Raw genomic sequence first — 5,335 nt, forward strand, 5'->3', positions numbered from 1 at the left:
TAAAGGATCCATGTAAATTAATTACGTGTTTCGCGTTGACGACTATAAGTTTGCCAGCAACGTAGGTGGGAGGACGAAAAACACACGCCGACAATAGCAGATGAGCACTTACACGTCGTGCTAGTATTTATAAGGTATAATGTGTACACAATTTGTAGCGAAAGATCTTAAAAAAATGGGCAAGTGGGTACCACTCTGCTGTACAGTAAAGTTGTAGGTCACGCCTCACAGTTTGGGAACCACTGGCACTATATGTCTATACAGCACCAGCCGTTCCAAAACTGTGAGGCTTGCCTATATGACTATACGTTTGTGAGCAACGCCGGTCGGGGGACGAAAAACACATCACGCCAGCAGGTGACAGGTGAGCACAGGTGAGCACTTAAATGTCGTATTAGGTATAATGCGTACACAATTTGTATTAAAAAAAATTTTAAAAGTGGGCAAGTGGGTACCGCTCTGCTGTACTGCTGTTAAGTTGTAGGTGTCTATATAGCGGTCACCATAATGGATGTGTTGAAATATTTTAATTCGTCGATGTTAATCATTATACAATAGGTAGGTGGGTAGGTATACGAGAAACGATTTTGATCGATGACCTCAGGTATTACTAAGAATATTATTTTATTTATTTTGCTATTAGACGTTAATAATAAAGTTGGCTATTCAAAACATATCATTGTATTATTGTAATATTGTATACAGTATAAAATAGGTATATTGACATACTTTAAACGTTTTAAGTACCTACTCAGGAATAATATTTAAATTGTAGCTAATTATTGATGTATCGTATATAAGCGTACATATTCATATATGAAAACAATTTACTTTTTTCCACCAGCCATCGGGTATTTCGTAGATGGGCATCATTCAACAGACATCGACAATAAATTAGCACTATATCGATTATGAGCGTTGTGTATTGGGAATCGTTTTTGTCGTTTATAATTCATACAACATTATACCTAAAGCAAAAGACAAAATAATACGAAGACGGTGGAGAAGAAGAAGAAGAAGAAGAAGATTAAGAATAGGTAAAAATAAAAAATACGCAGAGTCGAAAACGACACGACAAAGGAGAACGCCAGCAGGTTGTATAGGGTAGGTTTTATGTGAATTCTGGTTGAACATAAAACTGGGCGTGGAAAATAAATCGTGAAGCAGCTGCAAAGAAAGACCGAAAATTATCGTCGCTGTGGCAGGAGGGTTTCTGTTAAATAATATCTTGTCGGAATGCTTTTAACTGCGGCGCGTCTTTCGACCAAAATGTTTTAGCATGTCTAGACGGAGGTTTATTTTCTTTCGGTCCGAAACGAACCCTCCACGTCACTATTTTATAAAACATTATGTGCCGCCGAAATAATCGAAATATTCACAAAATGCATTTGGGTTCGAGTGAGGGGGATGGAAGCCACGTCTAGACGATTATAAATTAACTCTCGACGAGTATAATAGGTATTTCAAACACAGTTTTACCCACACGAACGCTAGGTACTGAACCGCTTCTATGTTGCCGTCGTGTAATAATAATAATAATGATAATGTATTATATTATAAAAAAAAAGTCGAAAGACCCCTCTGCAGCTGCAGCCTTACATAATAATATTTTATACGTCGACGACGACGCGGCACGAGATATGTTAGGTAGTTAGATTTTTTTTTAGATTCTGAGCGAAGCGAGGGAGCTATAATTGTTTTTACAATGGTGTTTATTTTTTTTAATTTTTATTTTTTTAGCAAATTGGATCAAGATGGAGATCAAAATGAGAGGTCATTTTTCGATTTTCTTAATAGTTATTTAATGCCACGGGAAAAACCACCGGAAAATTACAAAAAACCGCTAAAAATGGGATTTTAATTTGTAACGCTTTGTTTATCACCATAGAAACGAAAAAAAATTATCATATTTTAATATTAATTCAACTTACATGATAAAATAAATAATAACAAAATATAAAATATCCAGACTGACAAACCGTCTCCGTTCAGAATCGTTTTTCTTATACCATGATATTATATCATTGAATTCAAATCTAATACAACCATTATACAATGACCCACTTGTAATCTACTGTACAGCAGAGGGACATCCACTTACCTGCTTTTTTAAATTAAAACTTCGGAAAATGTCAAAAATAGTTGGCCGTCCACAGCACAAACACGAAAGTCCGCAATAGTAATTAATATATTATTATTGTGTAATACCGTTGTAGGTAAGTAATAATGACATTGTGGAGTCCAAATGCGTTTTATTATTTTCATCGTATTGTTATAATTATTGGAGTTTATAAAAATATTATCGTTGTTTATTTCGATGGAAACGCATTTTTAATAATATATTTTATAAATTAAATATTATATTAACCGATGTCGAGTCCAGAATTCTAGATAGCAAAAGTGTTTTTATTTGTTTCAAGTCCATTATAGTTCAAGAAAATATGTCTTTGGATATTTTTAACTATTTAATTACATTTTTGGCGTTTCAGATTTCATTAATCTACATAATATGGGTTTTTTTAAACTTATGTGTAGGTTCAATAGATAATTTAAATAGTTTTGTAATAGTTATAATATACCTAATAATTATCATCGTCCATGATTAATAATTTACAGATGACGATATAAATGCATATAGCTGAACCCGAGAAAACTATTTGAAATTTAATAACCGCGTAGTGATGGACAATAATATTATTATTATACTGTTATGGATATAATATTATACCTACCTATTATTCTCGATTCATAATACATACCTTCAGTACGGCTAGAGATGAGAATTTTACCGTAATTTTATAATTTATTAAACGAGGAAATTTCTACTCAGCCAATACTCAGTACTCAGTTTTAACAAATTTTTTTTTTTTTATTAAACATAAAAGACCGCGGCAGCTCTGGCCATTGGTCTGACAGTGACTTACATCATTATTACATAGTTACCTCCATAATATTTATACATAATATATATACTGGTTATATTTCTTTATATAAAGTAGATTTTTTTAGAAAAATAAATAGTTTTTGAATTGCGGCTGGTTCTGGACTAAAGATTTCGTATAGGTGAGTGGCTCCAAATTATCTACCCGGGACATATCTTAATTATAATAATATTATGCGTGAGGCAACGGAAAATATATATTATTATTACGTCGTTGTTGAATAACGTCTTTCTTGTTTGTTCGAGAAAAAAATACATAATATACACGCACACGACGTATAATAAACTATGTTATAATATCAATGTGTGCAGCTAATGGTCATAGTTGCCGGGCTTAGGCTTAGTAAAAAAAATAATATTATATGTATGTGTGTGTGTGTGTGTATGTGTGTGTGTGTATGGTAGACATGAAGAATTTACGTAAAAAAAATCGATAAATTTACCAATAAAGTGGTAAAAATGATAAAATAGAATCTCAGGCTAAATATTAAAATTTCTTAGAGACCCGTCGTTTTTATTAATAAATACAATAATTGTATTGTATTCTACAATATAATACAATATATATATTGTATTATATTGTTATTAATTATTACTATTGTTGTATTGTTGACAATTTTAATTCTTTCTAATAAAAACAATAAATAATTCAAAATGGATCTATAGTTCTGAATCAGTATATAGTACATATTAAATATTATGAATAGGTATTTAACTATTCATAATACAATTAATAAATAATTAAAATTAATTATTTACCAAAATTACCACAGCATTTCTTTAATTTTTTATGTTCAAAAGTAAAAACATTTATATTTATTTACTTTATAATTTAGAGCCATCGACTAACATCGACATTGGTATCCGTCTCTGAATACTGTGGACACTAACTAATATCTACAACTTTTGTATTGGTGTATTCAAATTTGGTAAACTAAATTGCATAAACATTAAACAGTTTTTAAGCAAAACAGCATGATCCAACACCGCAGTCAGTGTACCTACTATTATAGTATTTAATGTGCGTTTGTTAAAAATATATTTTAAGTCACTGAAACCCATTGACGAATGGACGGTAGACTTGTTTATCATTATTTAATTGAGGTTTGGAACTCAAGTTCAGTCCATCTCAATATTCAAATGACTTGCAAATATTAAATTGCCTGTGCAGTGACAATGTGAGATGATTGAGACGTTGGTTTCAGTTCAGAGCTTTAAATTTTCAATCCTTAGCTATAAATATTTATAATTTTTAATTTTTTTAATTTTTTAATTACAATAATTGATAATTTTCAGTATTTTGTTAAAATTCAGATTTAAAATGCTTATGTAAAAAAACTGTGCCAATGTATTTTAATACCCATTAACTGTCATCATAAAAATATATTAGTAGCCTTTTATTAAATTGTCACGGTTTTTGACACTACAGTGTCGACAAAATGAAAAGTATAATAAGAATAATAATAGTTGCATTGACATATTTTATTGTCAGTTGATTTGTGCGTTGGTTTGCCACACGCACTGACATCAAAGTTTTCTTGTGCCAATATTTAGTGTAGGTTACTGATTCCATGACACAATGGCAATTTTCGTGTTAACTGTAGTTGGATTAATGCTTGCTGCAAGTGCAGTGAACGCCGAAAAAGTCAACAACTATCGCATGTGCCCTGGTGAGTATTGCATAATTGGTTATAACTTATACATTTTAATATCATTATATTTTATTTTCCAATCAAACAAGATACTGAAGTTAAAAATTGAAGCATTATTTCGACTACTTATCGTGTACACAGACAAAAAAAAAAATAAAAAAAAACACACATCAATCATTGTAAAATCAATACATTCATCGTTCCTCTCAGAATCTAAAAAAAGCCAGTAAGTCGCTCTTATTGCGCAGTAGGGGTCGAATGTATCTCCTTTTTGGTATGTTAAGTGGGGTGGGTGTATTAAATTTTATTTAATTTAAGCTTTTTTTGAATAATAACATAACTATAGCCACTGGACTATTTAATATTCATAACTTATAATTAATACCTACCTAATTATTATCGTAGTGTAATATGCCTAAAACTTTATAGTCAAGTATATAAAAAAAGGTACCTACATTATTTTAACATTTTACTTTTAGGGAAACATCTTAATTTACTCAAAGTTTAAGTAATAAAGCTATACCTATAAATATTATGTTTGAACGTGCAGTTTTTTCATATTACCTTTTTTAATAGAAATAATGAGTGTATGATTTTTGAAAGTAAGTGTGGACGTGTGTTTTGAAATTTAACTTATAGCCTTATTATAATATAGTTTCTAACAAAATAATAGTTTAGTTCTTTAATAATTAATTAAATACATTTTTTTTTGAGTTTATGCACTGTCAAAATAATTTATGAT

The sequence above is a fragment of the Acyrthosiphon pisum genome, chromosome X (assembly GCF_005508785.2).
Source record: "Acyrthosiphon pisum isolate AL4f chromosome X, pea_aphid_22Mar2018_4r6ur, whole genome shotgun sequence".
In the NCBI taxonomy this organism is placed as follows: Eukaryota; Metazoa; Arthropoda; class Insecta; order Hemiptera; family Aphididae; genus Acyrthosiphon; species Acyrthosiphon pisum.